The sequence below is a fragment of the Oryctolagus cuniculus genome, chromosome 14, assembly GCF_051225735.1.
Source record: "Oryctolagus cuniculus isolate XC-2025 breed Fujian yellow rabbit chromosome 14, ASM5122573v1, whole genome shotgun sequence".
Taxonomy (NCBI): Eukaryota; Metazoa; Chordata; class Mammalia; order Lagomorpha; family Leporidae; genus Oryctolagus; species Oryctolagus cuniculus.
This window is the reverse complement of record NC_142880.1, coordinates 83321082-83339822: the sequence shown is the minus strand read 5'-3', so window position 1 is coordinate 83339822 and position 18741 is coordinate 83321082. Positions and strand designations below refer to the sequence as shown.

The following is an 18741-nucleotide window of genomic DNA, read 5'->3' as shown; positions in this document are numbered from 1 at the left end:
TCTATCCAGCGGGAAGCACTGTTTGAGAGTTGAGATCTATGCTATCTACAATAAGAATCATTTCACTTGGAAGGAGCCAACAACTCCTGTTCCCATTTCTAAGAGTGAAACTCTTTTCAGAGCTGAAAGAATATTTCTGACTCTCCTCTCTACTCACTGTCTTCTTACCATCTGCATAACTATCTGGCCCACAAATGAATTCTTCCAATCTTTGGTAATGTTGTCTGTCTTTTTTAAATTTTGCATCTTCCAGCATTGGTACCAGGGACCATCAGCACCAGAAACCCTCCTCACCGGGCTTTTCTCTCCCTCCTCTCCTATGAGTTGGATCCTCCCTCTCCACAGTCCCCTCAGTCCTTCCTGTATTGCTCATTCCAGTAGTTTTCTAAAATTCTCTATCCTCCTCCTTCTCTTTGCAGAAGATCCATAGTTAGTATACGTGAATATCACTCATAAAGAAGATTCCAATTCAATCCCATCGAGGTGGCATGTACCAATGCCATCTCACTGTTCCAGGTGATCAGTTTCAGTTCACAGTTGGTCATGGTGAAGGGACTGGGAGTCAAAGGGAGCACATAAACAAGTCTAGTACCTGCTAACGCTAACTGATGGAGTAAATAAAGGGGAGAGTGATCCAACATGGGAAGTGAGATACTCAGCAGACTCATAGAATGGCAGATGTCCTAAATAGCACTCTGGCCTCAGAATCAGCCCTAAAGGCATTCGGAGCTGGATGAAAAGCTCATGAGAGTATTTCAGGCATGGAAAGCCAAGACACTCTGGCAAAAGATCTCTGCGAGTGAGATCCCAGTGGAAAGAACAGGTCATCAAAGAAGGAGGTACCTTTCTCTGAAGGGAGGAGAGAACCTCCACTTTGACTATGACCTTGTCTAAACAAGATAAGAGTCGGAGAACTCAGAGGGCTTCCATAGCCTTGGAAACTTATGACTGGAGCATAGGGAGATTACTGATGCCATAGACAGGAGTGTCAATTGGTAAAGTCAACAACAGGAGTCACTGTGCACTTACTCCTCATGTAGGATCTCTATCCTTAATGTGCTGTACACTGAGGCTTAATGCTATAACGAGTACTCAAACAATATATTTCACTTTGTGTTTCTATGGGGGTGCAAACTGTTGAAATCCTTACTTAATGCATACTAAACTGATCCTCTGTAAAAAAAAAAAAAAAGAAATTATCAATTCCCAACTTGACTCTCACTGGGATTAAACATGACAATAGGTCTGCTCTGATTTCATCATCATTTAAAAAAATCATCTATTATTTTTCACTTCATGTTTCTGTGTGAGAGCAAACTGTTGAAATCCATACTTAATGTATACTAAGCTGATCTTCTGTATATTAAGATAATCGAAAATGAATCTTGATGTGAATGGAAGGGGAGAGGGAGTGGGAAAGGGGAGGGTTGTGGGTGGGAGGGACGGTATTGGGGGGGAAGCCATTGTAATCCATAAGTCGTACTTTGGAAATTTATATGCATTAAATAAAAGTTTAAAAAAAAAAAAAAGAAGATTCCCATAACTTTTCCTGATTCTAGCTACTTCCTTATGCATCTGCCATCAGACCTGAACTTCAGGTCTGCTTTTGTAACTGGGTATAGAATAACAAAAACAGACAACTTTTATCACCTCAATGTAAAGCCAGGAAGTTGGTGCTTCTGGGCTGGACTGCTGGCTTCCCACCTACCCACGTCCTAGGACACACATTGCTTGTTCCTTATCTCAACTTGTTTTCCAGAGCAGGGAAACTTGGGCAGGCCGGATCTCATCTCTGCTCCTGGGGGCAGCAGAGAAGTAATGCACTGTCATTGATCGGAGACCGGCAGCATTTCTGTGATTTCTCCATCCCAGCACCCCTTCCCTGTAATCCCTGTAGGAGCCTCGTTCAGCAGTGCAGTGGTCCTTGAGACGTGAAAGCCTGCTTGGCCGGCGCCGCGGCTCACTAGGCTAATCCTCCGCCTGCAGCGCCAGCACACCGGGTTCTAGTCCCCGTCAGGGTGCCGGATTCTGTCCCGGTTGCCCCTCTTCCAGGCCAGCTCTCTGCCATGGCCCGGGAGTGCAGTGGAGGATGGCCCAGGTCCTTGGGCCCTGCACCCGCATGGGAGACCAGGAGAAGCACCTGGCTCCTGGCTTGGGATCAGCTTGGTGCGCCGGCCGCAGAGCACCAGCCGTGGCAGCCATTGGAGGGTGAACCAACGGCAAAAGGAAGACCTTTCTGTCTCTCTCTCTCTCACTGTCCACTCTGCCTGTCAAAAAAAAAAAAAAAAAGCCTGCTAATGAACTCATCTGTTGACCAATTAAATTCACCCAAACAACTTGTCATTATTTTGACTTGCCCTGGGATCAAACTTTCAGTAACACTCTCATTCCTTATGATCAACTGAGAGTTCCATTGCAGATTTCTAGATGGGCCAGGTCCAGTACATTCCTTAGTCCTTGGTCCCAATAAGACTGGCCCAATACATACACAATGTAAGCCACATATAGAAATTTAAATTTTCTAGTAGTCACACCTAAAAAGTAAAAAGAAGCTAGTGGGATTGAAGTGAATAGTATATTTTATTTATTCAACTTATTTATTTGCATCAACATATAACCAAGAAATAATAAGCAAAATATTTCAAATTTTTTTCACCACCTCTTTGGAATCCAGCACATCTCAATTTAAATGCTTATATTTTCAATGGCAGTACTTGGTCTATGTCTCAGTTTCATAAAATTTACAGTGGAAAAGTAGATTCACCTACCCAAGCTGTTTCAAACATACTTGCAAGTTTGCCAATAACTGAATTAGTATCATCTTTAAATTTATGCCTAAGTTAATTAAAACTAAAAATTCAGTTCTCAGGTAGTGTTTTGATATAGCTGTTAAGACGCTTGTGTCCAACATTAGAGGACCAGGGTTCAAGTCCCAGTTCTGCTCCCAACTTCAGCTTGCTAACGCAGACCCTGGGAGACAGCCAGTGATGACTCAAGTGGTTGGGAGACCTGGATTAGGTTCATTGCTCCTAACTTGGGCCTGGTTCAGCCCCTGCTTTTATAAGCATTTGGAGAATGAACTAGTGGATGAGAGTTCTCTCCTTGTCTCTCAAATAAATAAATAAATATATTTTACATGCACTTCTACCTGCAGTCATCCTCATGTGAGGCTGCTCCTTCTCGCATATCCCAGGTATCTTCAGAACCAAATGGGGGAATGAGGAATGAGGCAGCCTCTAGCAGCCTTGAGAAGCATACCTCGGGAACAGCCCACTATTTTACACTACAAAGTCCCACCCATATCCCAGTAACTGTATAGGTGGCCTGGGTCTTTCCAGAAAGGAAGACACCCCAGGAGAATCCTTTCTTTCCTGGGGGCCAAGAGGGCTAACCAGTCTGGTAACATTGGTTAACAAAACCTTGGGAAGAATGTCACTTATTTCACACCCAAGAAACCCTGTGTCCAGGAGACCAGTGTGGGGGAAGGAGAAATGAACCCCAGTCCCTTAGAAGCCCCCTGCAAATGCAAACTGCACACTCAGCTCTCAGCTCTTTGCTAAGATGCCCACCTGACCTGGTAGCTGTATTCCCTTCAGTAAATTTTGTAATTGTGCTTACCCTAGCCTGAATGACGGGGTACTCTCTCAGAGCCCTGTGGAGAGGTATCCATCCATTCTGATGGATGAACTTCCTCATTAAACCGTTCTACCTTGCTTACCACTGCTCTGTGTCTCACATCTGACATTCTCTCTTCTGACGGGAAGATGAAGAACCTCTATCCCAGCCATCTCCTGTAACAATACCATCTTCTCCCCCATATCAGTGCCCCTGACCACCAACTCTTCACTCTTCTGCATGATTTCAGTGCTCTGTGGATGTCCAAACCGATACCTGGCCTCAGAGTTTGCTGATACCCTCCTGAAGAGCGAAGGCTTGTACGCTAGGGCCATTGATAAGGGGCAGGAGATACTATTATATTTCAATGACTTTTTTTTTTTTTACAGGCAGAGTGGACAGTGAGAGAGAGAGACAGAGAAAAAGGTCTTCCTTTTGCCGTTGGTTCACCCTCCAATGGCCGCCGCGGCCGGCGCGCTGCGGCCGGCGCACCACGCTGATCCGATGGCAGGAGCCAGGAGCCAGGTGCTTTTCCTGGTCTCCCATGGGGTGCAGGGCCCAAGCACCTGGGCCATCCTCCACTGCACTCCCTGGCCACAGCAGAGGGCTGGCCTGGAAGAGGGGCAACCAGGACAGAATCTGGTGCCCCGACCGGGACTAGAACCCAGTGTGCCAGCGCCACTAGGCGGAGGATTAGCCTAGTGAGCCGCGGCGCCGGCCCTTCAATGACTTTCAATTCTTTTCCATTTCAACCACTGCCAAGCAGTACTTCTGTCTAGAGTTTGTCATAATCCTAAACGACTACACATCTCAAATCAAATGTTCATCCCACCCCATGTCTATGCTCTCCTGATGTTTTAGAATTTAAAGACACTGGCCAGCGCCGCAGCTCACTAGGCTAATCCTCTGTCTGCGGCGCCGGTACTCCAGGTTCTAGTCCCGGTTGGGGTGCCAGTTCTGTCCCGGTTGCTCCTCTTCCAGTCCAGCTCTCTGCTGTGGCCCGGGAAGGCACTGGGCCCTGCACCCGCATGGGAGACCAGGAGGAAGCACCTGGCTCCTGGCTTCGGATCAGTGCAATGCACCCGCCATAGCAGCCATTTTGGGGGTGAACCAACAGAAGGAAGACCTTTCTCTCTAACTCTGCCTGTCAAAAAAAAAAGGAAATTGTAGACACTTCGGGGAGATTGCCTCTTCCCTCCAGTGCACAGCCCCAACTCCTGTCCTCACAGCACAGTGAGAGGGAAAGGGACAAAGTTCCTGAATCAAACTCCTTCTGGTCGCCCCTTAGCTCTGCCACTTACTACCTTTGTGCAAGATATTGAATCTCTCTGCACCTCCTTTTCCTTATCTACAATGAGGATAGCAAACCCATCAGGTAGCTTCTGTGAGAATCAAATATAAAGTACCCAGTGCTGGTAAAACAAAGATTCTGAGATGTCCTAAATTTGATTACAAAGGGCACAGGATGGAAGGAAGGAGAGATGGAAGGAGGTTAAGCAGTAACAAGTTCAAATCAACAACAAAAGACCCTTGTATATATTTATACCTACGTTAAAACCTTTACTCACAGCCTACTACAGCTGACCACTTGCTCTGTTCAGATATAAACTTTCTAGACTGAGTGTTAACCCAACCAGCATAGAAGCAACAATTACTGCTCCTTGCAGACTCTTCCTAACAGCCCTCCTCTCCCAAGGCCACTCCTGCCCCTATCCTAGTGTAACCCTGCCCTCTTCTCCATTGCTTTCTGTGGAGTCTTTAGTCTCTTACAGCCTTGAGGCTGTAAAACTCAAGCAGACACTTAGCAACTGCTACCCAGCCCTGCTACTGGTAGTTGTAGGAACTTACCCCAGGATCCAGTCCTGTCCCTTTCCAGACAGCATCTGTAGTGAGTCAGCAAACCCTTTATTTCAGAGATCTTTGATCTCTAGAGCTTTGGTTTAACAGTACCATGCAGTCATCGTATAAATTTATTAAACAAAATGTTTTACTCAGACAGAAAAGAAAAATACTTGCCCAGCAAATTCAACTATCCTTTCCCTTGGTCCTTCTGGCCCACCCATGAGGCAAAACCACAGCCCATATCAGTGCTGCCATCTGCCTTCCTGTTATCTGCGCCAGGCAATCAAGACCTATGGAGAAAATTACAGCACGGTGCAAATGGTTGCAACCACAAATGCTAAGTCTCTGATTCAGCACAACTAGATGAGCAATTTGCTTGTCTTCAATCAGCCCTTTCTACCACTCTCCAGACCCAGCAGGCTTTTTGGCAAACACTAGAAAATCTCTAAAGAGAAATTTTTGGAGAACACGTGTCAGAAAGCTAATGAGCTTCTGCTTGATTCCAAGTGGTATTGGCAGTTATATTATTGAGAAATGTAAATGGCTTCTGCCCACCCTAACCCATTTGGGAGGTCAAGTTTACCCAAAGACTCAATGAACTGGAATTTTGTAGTCCAAACAGAGCAGTGGAAGAGGCAAATGCAAACTAAATTTATGGGGATGAAGCTGGAAAGAGGAACTTCCTTAGGCAGAATGCAAGGCTCTCAGAGGTCACACTGGGTAAGTTCAAAAGATAAGCGTCATGTACTTACTTTTAAACATGGTGTGTGCTGGCGCCGCGGCTCACTAGGCTAATCCTCCGCCTAGCGGCGCCGGCACACCAGGTTCTAGTCCCGGTCGGGGCGCCGGATTCTGTCCCGGTTGCCCCTCTTCCAGGCCAGCTCTCTGCTGTGGCCAGGGAGTGCAGTGGAGGATGGCCCAAGTGCTTGGGCCCTGCACCCCATGGGAGACCAGGAAAAACACCTGGCTCCTGGCTCCTGCCAACGGATCAGCGTGGTGCACCGGCCACAGCGCGCCGGCCACGGCGGCCGTTGGAGGGTGAACCAACGGCAAAGGAAGACCTTCCTCTCTGTCTCTCTCTCTCACTGTCCACTCTGCCTGTCAAAAAATTTTTTAAAAAATAAATAAATAAATAAAAATAAACACAGTGTGCAAGCTAAATAATGGCCACCAAAAGAGTCCACACCCTAATGCCAGAACTTGTAAATGTTTTCTTACAGGACAAAAGGGAATGTGCCGATGCAATTAGAAGATCTTCAGTTGGGGAGACTATTCTGAATTCTCTAGGGGGCCCTCATGTAATCACGGGGGAGGCAGGAAGAAATTGGACATTGAAGTAGGAGTTGTTAAACAGAAACAAAGGGTGAGAGGGAGGTGAGGGAGGGGTCATGAGCCACGGACTGTCCAGGCAGCCTCCAGAATCCAGAAAAGGAAACAGATTCTCCCATTTGATAGGAGATAGGCCGGAAGTCAAACAGGAAACAAATGAGCTGGAGATTTTCTGCAGTTTATTTCTGTAGCTCTGCACTGCCTCTACCCCCTCACATGCCAGTCCGGTAGAGCCACTTTCACGTCATGCACCTCAGCCTTCGACACAGTAAAGAGAAAAGAAAAAGCCTGATCATTACCCACAGCCATGGTCAGGGGCAAAAATCTCCCCAGTACTCAGCCTCTTCTACAAGGGAGTGGTGCCTTAGTACACGTAAGGCCATCTGGGAATCTTAGAGCACTCCCACATGGAGTTTAAGATCCACTTTATCATCAAGACATCTCCCCCTTCCTGGTCCCAGAGGGGACACAGGTGCATCCTGGGAAGTAAACATTTTACACTGATGGGTAGAGATAACATTATATTGCAGGACTGCAAGGATTCCAGCTCACCTATGCCTACTTAGCTACCCACCTGTTCACACCATATCCCTATTATTGCACTTTTCTGGTTTCAGCTCTGAATTCATATGTCAGATGGGGACAAGAGCCTGGAATAAAACAGCTGGAAAACATATTGGAAAACATATTCCCACAACACTTTGAGCCTTAAAAAGGAATCAGCCCTGCTTGTAACCATACAGAATACATCTTCCTTTTTCCTTTTCACAGTCTGACCTTGTGACTGTAAAGAACGCATCTCCGATTCCTTTTCACATTTTAATGAACACAAGCTAACAACTAATCTTGTGAGTAATTAGAAAGTTTAATCAGCTGATGCTGGCCTAACAATTTCAGTAGCTAGTCTAAGAAAGGAATTTATGACCACAAACCAAAAGCAACTAAACTTCACATCAAAGAAGCCATTACTTAAGTGGCCTCAAAATGACTAATAGAACTGACACATAAAATCTGACAACTTCCCCCAAATCCCTTTTCCTCCTTTAAAAGTCCACTCGCTAACTTGTGAAATGGGAAAAGCACTTTTGAGACTGGAGAGGTCTGCTTTCCCCCCAAGACACTGGCCTCTTGAAAAATCCTGTTCCCTTGCCTCATGTCTCATCTCTGGCGAACTGACTGCCCAATGTTGAATAGCCCAGGACTAACTTTAACTGGCATTATGCTGAAACCTTGCCTTTAGCTCAGTGATACTGATTTTGGGCTTCAGAACTACAGAACTGCAAGAGAGGAAATGTCTTATTTTGAGCCACCCAGTCTGTGGTCACTTGTTATAGCAGCCTTAAGAAAAAAAATACACATCAGTAGTGTGGAAAATCTCAATACTATGATACATTTCTTTTTTTTTTTTTTTTTTTTTTTTTGACAGGCAGAGTGGACAGTGAGAGAGAGAGACAGAGAGAAAGGTCTTCCTTTTGCCATTGGTTCACCCTCCAATGGCCGCCATGGCCAGCACGCCACGGCCGGCGCACCCCGCTGATCCGATGGCAGGAGCCAGGTACTTACCCTGGTCTCCCATGGGGTGCACTTGGGCCACCCTCCACTGCACTCCTGGGCCACAGCAGAGAGCTGGCCTGGAAGAGGGGCAACCGGGACAGAATCTGGTGCCCCAACTGGGACTAGAACCCGGTGTGCTGATGCTGCAAGGTGGAGGATTAGCCTAGTGAGCCACGGCGCAGGCCTGCAATGATATATTTCAAGAAAGAAAGAAAGAAAGAAAGAAAGAAAGAAAGAAAGAAAGAAAGAAAGAAAGAAAGAAAGAAAGAAAGAAAGAAAGAAAGAAAGAAAGAAAGAAAGAAAGAAAGAAAGAAAGAAAGAAAGAAAGAAAGAAAGAAAGAAAGAAAGAAGGAAAGAAGGAAAGAAGGAAAGAAGGAAAGAAGGAAAGAAGGAAAGAAGGAAAGAAGGAAAGAAGGAAAGAAGGAAAGAAGGAAAGAAGGAAAGAAGGAAAGAAGGAAAGAAGGAAAGAAGGAAAGAAGGAAAGAAGGAAAGAAGGAAAGAAGGAAAGAAGGAAAGAAGGAAAGAAGGAAAGAAGGAAAGAAGGAAAGAAGGAAAGAAGGAAAGAAGGAAAGAAGGAAAGAAGGAAAGAAGGAAAGAAGGAAAGAAGGAAAGAAGGAAAGAAGGAAAGAAGGAAAGAAGGAAAGAAGGAAAGAAGGAAAGAAGGAAAGAAGGAAAGAAGGAAAGAAGGAAAGAAAAGAAAGAAGGAAAGAAGGAAAGAAGGAAAGAAGGAAAGAAAGAAAGAAAGAAAGAAAGAAAGAAAGAAAGAAAAGAAAAGAAAGAAAGAAAGAAAGAAAGAAGGAAAGAAAGAAAGAAAGAAAGAAAGAAAGAAGGAAAGAAAGAAAGAAAGAAAGAAAGAAAGAAAGAAAGAAAGAGAGAGAGAGAGAGAGAGAGAGAGAGTTTTCTGTTTTTGAAAGGCAGAGTTACAGAGAAGTAAATGTAGAGAAAGACAGAGATCTTCCATCTACTGGTTCACTCCCCAAATGGTCACAATGGCCAGAACTAGGCCAGGCCAAAGCCAGGAGCCAGGAGTTTTATCTGGACCTCCCACGTGGATCCAAGGCCCCAGGTGCTTGGGCCATCTTCCTCTGCTTCCCCAGGCACATTAGCAGGATCTGAAATGGAATAGCCAAGACTCAAACTGGCATCCATATGGGATGCTGGTGCTATAGACAGTGGCTTAACCTGCTACACTACAGTGCCAGCCCCAACTGTGAAGCCTCTGCCAGGAAGAGCGTGTTCAGGGTAACTAGCCATCAGGGCCTGGGGCCTGAGGTGAGACTTCAAAGGACAATTTGAGGACAGTGTGAGTCAGTGGGATCTGGGGCAGCTTTGCTCCAATGCACAAGGCCTCCTTGAAGGAGTCAGCTGCTCAAATGGAACAGTGATCAGCATGAGCTCAAATTTGTATGATTCCAGTCTCCCAGAACTAACTGCGTCCTGATGCATCTCTCATGTTGGGAGAGGCAGTGTTGCCATAGTCTGTGGTCACTACCATTCTTTTACTCAGTCTGGTTTCTTCCTCGTGTTCACAAAGAATGAGGAGCACAGACAAGGAAGAGTGTGTAAAGCAGAAGTCATATGGGATAAAGTAGCTAACTGTAGGTCACAAACCACAAGGTTCTGCCGCTCGTAATGTTATCCTGTCAGAACACCACCTTTCCCAGGATGCCTTGTTTGCATCTGAGATCTGGGCAAGGGTCGCCTTGTACATAGGGGTCTCTGAAGAAGGGAGCCGTTGAGGATGATTGTCTAGGAGTTTTCATAGGCTCGAAAAGGGCATGTTCTCACAATTGGTCCAGGGGGTGGATGGTTTTGATTGTTAATTGGGCAAAAATTCCAATGGAGACTCCATAGAAACAATAGAAAACACATGAAACTCTCCCCCAAGATGCAGACAATTCTCACTGCCTAGGTCAGTTACAACACTGCAGAAAAACTTAGATGATGAGGACTGGAGTGTAACATCAACATCCTTCACAGAAGCCAGCTGCTTGACTTTTCTCAGGTCATGGTGATCAAAAATCATTTATGTGGACCATGTGGGATTTATCCCTGGTATGCAAGGATGGTTCAACATTCACAAGTCAATCAATGTGATACATCAAATTAACAAACTGCTGAACAGAAACCATATGATTATCTCAATAGGTGCAGAGAAAGCATGTGATAAAATACAACACCCTTTCATGAAGAAAACTCTAAGCAAACTGGGTATAGAAAGAACATTCTTCAATACAATCAAGGCAATTTATAAGAAACCCACAGCCAGCAAACTATTAAATGGGGAAAAGTTGGAAGCATTCCCATTAAGATCTGGAACCAAAAAGGATGCCCACTCTCACCGTTTTTATTCAATATTGTCCTGGAAGTTTTAGCAAGAGCCAGTAGGCAAGAGAAAGAAATCAAAGGGATTCAAATTGGGAATGAGAAAAACTATATCTGTAGATGACATGATTCTATATATAGGGGATCCAAAAAACTCCACTAAGAGACAATTGGAACTCATAGAAAAGTTTGTTAAAGTAGCAGGATATGCAGGCCAGTGCTGTGGCGCAGTGGGTTAAAAAGCCCTGGCCTGAAGTGCCAGCATCCCATATGGGTACTGGTTCTAGTCCTGGCTGTTCCTCTTCCATAAACATTTAACATTCCATGTTAAAGTGATCATATAAATAGGATCAAGTGTCTGGTTATAATAAGAAATAGAATTATAAAGGAGAGAATTTTCCAACATGGGAAGCAGTCCACACAGCATACTCATAGAATGACAATTGCTTTAAGTAGCACTCTGATTTCAGAATCAGCCATAAGGCAATCTGGTCTGGCTGAAAAACCCATGAGAGCATTTCAGGCATGGAAACCCAAGACGCTGTGGCAAAACATGTCCTACATGAATGACCTTGGGGGGTGAGACCCCAGTCGAAAGAAGTGGTCATCAAAGAAAGAGGTACTTCTGTCTGAAGGGAGGAGAGAACTTCTACTTTGCTTATAGTCTTTTCTAAATACTGACAGAGTTTGTGGATTCCAAAGTCTTCCATAGCCTAGACAGCTCAGGTCAAGAGCCTCTGGTGATCGCTGATGTCTTATATAAGAGTGTTAATTGTTAAATTAACAACAGGGGTCACTGTGCCCTAACTTCCCATGCAGGAGCTCTGTTCCAAAGGAGTTGTACTATGAGAGTGAACAGTGAAACGTCTCAAAGAAAAAAAAAGTGAAATTAATTTCAAGATGCAATGACTGGGGCTGGCACTGTGGCATAAGGGGTAAAGCTGCCACCTGTACTGCTGGCATCCCATCACTGGTTCAAATCTCAGCTGCTCCACTTCTGATCCGGCTCTCTGCTATGGCCTCGAAAAGCAGTAGAAGATGGCCCAAGTCCCTGGGCCCCTGTACCCATGTGGGAGACCCAGAAGAAGCTCCTGGCGCCTGGCTTCAGATAGGTGCAGCTCTGACCATTGTGACCAATTAGGGAGTGAACTGTGTAACTCTGACTTTCTTTTTTTTTAAGATTTATTTATTTATTTGAGAGTCAGAGTAACACAGAGAGAGGAGAGGCAGAGAGAGAGACAGAGACAGAGAGAGAGAGAGAGAGAGAGAGAGAGAGAGAGAGAAAGGCTTCCATCCACTGATTCACTCCCCAAAAGGCCCCAATGGGAGAGCTGTGCCAATCTGAAGCCAGGAGCCAGGAGCCTCTTCTGGGTCTCCCACGTGGGTGCAGGGGCCCAAGGACTTGGGCCATCTTATATTGCCTTCCCAGGCCATAGCAGAAAGCTGGATCGGAAGTGGAGCAGCTGGGTCTTGAACCAGCGCCCATATGGTATGCCAGCGCTTCAGGCCAGGGCATTAACCCACTGCACCATAGTGCCGGCCCCGCTGACTTTCAAATAAATAAATAAATCTAAAAAAAAAAAAAAAAAGATGCAATGATTTGAACAGGCCTTGTCTTGCCTATTGGGGAATAGCTTTTCTTCTTTTTTCTTTCTTTCGTGAAAATTGTTGAACTCTTTTTTTTAAATTATTTATTTAGTTATTTATTTGAGAGGCAGAGTTACAAATATAGAGAAGGAGAGACAGAGAGAGAGAGGTCTTCGATCTGCTGGTTCATTCCCCAAATGGCCACGCTGGCCAGAGCTGGACCAATCCAGAGCCAGGAGCTTTCTCTGGGTCCCACACGTGGATGCAGGGGCCTAATTACCTGGGCCAACCTCCACTGCTTTCCCAGGCCATAAGCAGAAACCTGGATCAGAAGAGAAGCAGCCAGGACATGAACCAGCACCCATATAGGATGCCGGCACTGCACGCAGAGGCTTAGTCCACTACGCCACCGTGCCGGCACCGTTGGAACTCTATACTAAGTAAAGAATTGGTCATCTGTGTATAAAGTTAATTGAAAATGAATCTTAGTGGAGAATGGGACCTGGAATGGGAGAGAGAGGAGGAGGAGGGGTGGGAATATGGGTGGGAGGACAGGTATGGTGGGAAGAATCACTATATTCTTAAAGTTGTACTTCTTGAAATGCATGAAGTTTGTATTCCTTAAATAAAAGGTTTCTTTGCAAAGAAAAATGATCTGAGACTAAGTATTTGTTGGAAGAAAATGTAGGGGAAACACTCCAAGTCACTGGCATAGGGGACAACTTCTTGGACAAGATTCTCTGACACAAGCAACAAAAGCAAAACTAAACAAATGGGACTATATCAAACTCAGAAGTTTTTGCACAGCGAAAGAAACGTTCAGTAGAGTGAAGAGACATCAAACAGATTGGAAAAACATATTTGCAAGTAATATATCCAACAAAGGATTAATATCCAGGGCCAGAGCTGTGGCACAGCAAGTTAAAGCCCTGGCCAGAAACACCAGCATCCCATACAGGCACTGGTTCTAGTCCCGTCTGCTCCTCTTCCGATTCAGCTCTCTGCTATGGCTTGGGAAAGCAGTGGAAGACGGCCCGAGTCCTTGGGCCCCTGCACCCATGTGCGAGACCCGGAAGAGGCTCCTGTCTCCTGGCTTCAGATCAGCGCAGCTCCAGCCATTGGGGCCATCTAGGGAGTGAACCAGCACATGGAAGTCCTCTCTCTCTGTCTCTACCTCTCTCTCTGTAACTCTGTCTTTCAAATAAATAAAATAAATCTTTAAAAAAAAAAAAAGAAAGAAACTCAACAACAAAAAGCAACCAATCCAGTTAAGAAATGGACAAAGGACCTCAGCAGACAGTTCTCAAAAGAAGAAATACAAATGGCCAAATATATGAAAAATGCCCAAAATCACTAACTAGCCATCAGGGAAATGCAAATCAAAACCACAATGAAATAACACTTCACCAATGTCAGAATGGCTAAAATCCAAGAGGCAGAGACTAACAAATGCTGGCAAAGATATAGACAAAGGGGAACACAAACACTGTTGTGGGAATGTAAATTAGTGTAGCCACTGTGAAAAACAGCATGGAGAGTTCTTTAAAAACTTCTAGTTAATGGACTTGTTATAGGGTCCAGCAATCCCACTACTGAGTATATACCCCAAAAATGTGAACACATTGCATCAAAGAGATACCTGTACCACCGTGTTTATAGCAGGACTGATCACAACAGCCAAAATTTGAAATCAACCAAAGTGCCCATCATCAGATGGACGCATAAAGAAAATGTGGTTTGTCACACACACACACACACACACACAATGGAATCTTATTCGGCTATCAGAAAGATGAAATTCCACCATTTACAGCAAAATGGACACAAATGGAGTACACCATGTTGAGTGAAATAAGCCAGACCCAGAAATCAAGTACCGCATGTTCTCCCTCATATGCGGGAGCTAAAATTTAAAAAACTAAAAAATAAAAAATGCTTATGTGTATCAGTATTGCTGCAAATATAATTTTGTGAAATTGTTTTATACCTTTGTCAAATCAGTGGTTAAAAATGTTATACTATTCTAGTTTTAATGATCTGCTATTACTTTAAAATCTGCATATGGGTGAAGTGATCATTTTTCCTCTCAATTATTGTTTATAGCTGTTGTTTATATTCCCACTAAGCTAGGGTCCTTTTTTGCTTCTTACTTGTCAAACTTCGTATTTGGTGAAGTATTAAGCCTTTTTTACTGTAATGTAAATTTAAAACATGTTATCTCAAAAACTAAAAAAAGAAAGAGAGGAGGATAGAGGATAGGAAGGAGAGAGAGGGAGGGAGGAAGGGAGTATAATTATACTCTTAGAATTGTATCTACAAACTATACTGAATCTGTTAAAAACTATTCAAATTAAAATTAAAGTTTTTTTTTTAATGTTAACACTCGGCTGGGCCTGCTCAAAGGGAGGAGGAAAGGCAGGGCTCTCTGCACCTCCATCGTGGCAGACTGAGACAAGCGGAAAGGATGGTTTTGTAATGGGAAGATGGATTTCCATTTTTATTCCAAGTTCTTTCTTGGCCCTACCCCCCGAGATAAGAATTCAAAGCAGAGGCATGAGTGAGGAGTACAAGTGACAGAATCTGTTTAGGAGTGAGACAGCTAACATTACTCACATACGAGTGGGCAGCCCCACAGGCAGACACCTGCCGTGAGTGGGTCCGAGAGCTGCCTACAAGGAAAGACCGTGGAAGGAGGTCAGAGAAGGACCAACAAGAACCAGAGGCCAATAGCCTAAAGGACACCTCCCAGATGTCGCAGTCCCCTCTGTGGGGTAGGTGGTGGGTCCCCGAATCTACAGATGGAAAGGAGTTCAGGTGGGGTTTAGCAGGTGTGAAGCTTTCTGGGAGTTTCATGGCACCTTCATGTGGCGCTTAATTTCATGTGGCCATGATGACATCTTCTCCATCCTGGTGTAGGAGAAGCAGGTGCATCATGGGAAAATGAGTGTACTAGATTGCCATGTAAAGTGGTAGAGCTCCAACGCACGGCTAAGGGCAGAAATTGTGAGCAAAATCTTCCAGTTCAATTATTCCTGCCTAATCTTCCTGCCTATTTCCCTCACATGCTTCTGTCTGATGGTGCACCGGGTATTGAAGCTTGGAGGAAAAAACAAAACAGGAGATAAGGATGAGAAGTGTTTTTGGGGTCAGTAAGGTGTTCACTGGACCCTTAGGGCATAGGTTTGGGGGGTACAATGTTCAATTTCGATTCAAGAAGAAGAGGCTACTTCTCAGGTTGAAGCAACTGTGGGCACAAAGCAGCTCAGAGGTCCAAGGAGCTGGAAAGCAGGGACCAGCCATGCCGGGGCTGGGTCTGCATTTCTCCACCCTTGTCTCTGGACACTGGGACAGCCTCTGAGAGGACGGGGCCATCTCTTGAGGATGAAGGTGTTCGCAGGAGCTGAGACAGTCCAGACTGTGAGGAAATGATTCTCTTCTAGGCTGCATTGATCAGTTAACCGGCAAATCACACCTCACTTCCACAGACAGCCCGTCCACTTCTCTGCCCACCTCTCCTAAGCAATCACTCTTGTAATTGCAGGAACCATGGTTGTGTGAATTAACTGTAGGCCTGCAACCACAACTACAAAAGTGGGGGAAAGAGCAGTTTCGTGTGAGAATGAGTAAAGAATGTTATCTGAAAAGAATGCTTATTCCCAGCCACAACAGAGGCCCTGTAAGGGACAGATCTTCGCTGAGTTTGACCCACTCCGTGGTATTCCGTTTGTGCCCAGTGTTCCTTCCAGTGGTTGTGGAGGAAGCCTGGTGGATTGTTGAGCTGCCTGTCAGTCCCCAGCCATCTCTGGTTAGGGCCATGCCTCCCTTAGTTCTCAGGCTCAAGGACAGGAGGCCATATTTAATATTCACTGTCAAATTGTTTATGGTTTGCTTTGCCTCATTGGACACCCCTATAATCCCTCCAACTTTAGTTGCTAATGACTGGGGTGAGTAATATTCATGACTCTAAAACAGTCCCCATATGTGCACAGCTGTTCCATAATTAATTAATTTTAAAAAAGAGAAGCATGAAATCATAACAGATTTTTAGTAATCAGTCCAGAGCTATGGTCTTTTGGTCACAGATCAAGTATGAGTGAAAGGAACGATATGTAATTACAGTCAACCCAGATCAGGTGAGCTGAGGCTTAACAAGTACGTCCTTAACCCAAGCTTGGAAGGGTCAACAGGTGATGGAAATCAGAGAAAGGGGAGCTTTGTCCAGAGAATTTTTAATAAGTCAGCTTTGTATTATTCATTGTGCCAGTAGACATTACGCAGTCTTTTTCTATTTAAAAAGATTAACTCTGACCCCCTCTCCCACCCCTTCTGTTCTCCAGGGCTCCGCATGGCCACGGTCACTATCAGCTCTAAAGGTCTCTTCTTGAGGACTCGCTCATTGTCTCCCCCCAAGCTGCTCTCTTGGCATGTCTTGTGTGAATTATTCATTTTTCCTTGAATTCCCCAGCAATTTTACCACCACTGAAAGCAAAGCAAAACAAGTATACTACTCATTCAAGTCAGCAACCTGAAGTTGGAGGAGTTATCGGGGTTTCCAATGAGGCAAAGCAACAAGAAATTTGAAAGTGAGTATCAAAGATCTAAATTCTTTTTTTTTTTTTTTTATTTTTTTTTTTTTTTTATTTTTTTTTTTATTTTTGACAGGCAGAGTGGACAGTGAGAGAGAGAGACAGAGAGAGAAAGGTCTTCCTTTGCCGCTGGTTCACCCTCCAATGGCCGCCGCTGCAGCCGGCGCACCGCGCTGATCCTGGCAGGAGCCAGGAGCCAGGTGCTTTTCCTGGTCTCCCATGGGGTGCAGGGCCCAAGCACCTGGGCCATCCTCCACTGCACTCCCTGGCCATAGCAGAGAGCTGGCCTGGAAGAGGGGCAACCGGGACAGAATCCGGCGCCCCAACCGGGACTAGAACCCGGTGTGCCGGCGCCGCAAGGTGGAGGATTAGCCTATTGAGCCACGGCGCCGGCTAGATCTAAATTCTAAGAGGGCTTGCCCCCCCTCCACTGACTCACCCTTTGCCATAGGTTCTAACCTCCTCTAATGATGTCCAGCTTTATTCTCCACCCCAATATACTGATATTTGTTGTAGAAACAAGTAAGTATGCCATCCCAAGATATGCCACTTTGGCAAAAGGGTTATTTTGAGCTGAAAGTGATACACGGGAAGCTCTCTGCCCTCCCCATTTACCTAAAAACAGGACACAAATTTATAGAGGACATGGTCCTCCTCCCCTCTCTTCCAGGGAGAGGCTTCCCTTCACCCTCTGGACATCCACTGGAAGGAACTGACAATGAGTAGGATAAAAGACACACAAAAATGCATTATGTGCAAGCGGGAGAATCACTGCGGAGTGATTACCCACTCACAATAAACTTCAGATGCTAAATATACTTCTAGAGGGGGCAAAGGGAGATAATATAGGCAATTCTGAGGGCTAGTAACTGAATACTAAGGAGAACGCATGATCCCGGGAGACAGAAAATAACATGTGATTGACTTTCTTTGGAGACTGAATAAAGCCCAAGAGGCAGAGCTTAGCTTGTGACAGAAAGCCCACTGGGCATTCTTCTGAAGAATGGGACTGCAGGGTGACAATGCGAGGCAACTGTGCTCCCTTTGGCAGGTCACATCTTAACACAGATCAGGCAACAGCAGAGTAAATCCTCTTCCAGCATCTGCTGCCCTTTGCGAGCCTTTAGTTTAAAATGACCAACAAACAGGTGTCCTATTTTGGGGTGAAATTCCACAAGCTGCTTCAGGGAAAAGGGTGATCCTTGAAGACAACATTAGACCTGAGCGTCCTGAGCAGGGCCCCAGAGGAACCTGCATGACAAACTGACTCTATATTTGCCTCCCCAACATTGCTACCTCTAGAGATGCAAAGGCCTTTTGTCTTGACTCTTCTCCAAAAAGTAACTAAAAGTATTTTTTGTCGACAACATAAGCCAGAGGTCCAGGTCACCTCTTGGACTGTTACTTGTGCCCTGTATATTTCCCACATATATATGAATACACTTGTTAATAGACTTCCCTTTGTCTCTCTCATTTCTCTGTATTTTGCTACAGTGGTGCATCCCAGCTAAGAACTCAGAAGGGCAGAGTAATCTTTCCTCCCCTCCAAGGTCATATGAAGGTCACCCTCCTTCCAGGCCATACTGCCAGGGCCTTGACTTCCTCCCCTAAATGAAATACAAAGGTTTTCCTAATTAACACAATGCTCCCTACACGATATTTACTGGTGCCAACTAATAAAGGGATTAAGTTTTCCATCCCAATACCATTCATACCCAGATCAAACTGGTTTCTTGATGGAGGGGGAGACTAAATCCTGCTTGTTTTACTTATTTTCAAAAACCAAGTAATGTGATTTGTCCTATTTGTAAGTTTACTGCTGGATTTGACTCAAGGTTTGCCTTATAAATAAACCTACTCAGTTTCACCTACTCCGTTTATTTTTGCTTTATATCATGTTTTG

General features: G+C 45.0%; 1 long non-coding RNA gene across 1 annotated transcript in view; it reads right to left on the bottom strand.

Moving 5' to 3' along the window:
• LOC149122415 (uncharacterized) overlaps positions 1-1807 on the bottom strand; it is a 67073-nt gene extending 65266 nt beyond the window's left edge. Inside the window, exon 1 of the long non-coding RNA XR_016220818.1 lies at positions 1709-1807. This is a non-coding gene — a long non-coding RNA (uncharacterized LOC149122415). The remainder of the gene's footprint in view (positions 1-1708) is intronic.
• Positions 1808-18741: the final 16934 nt, after the last annotated feature.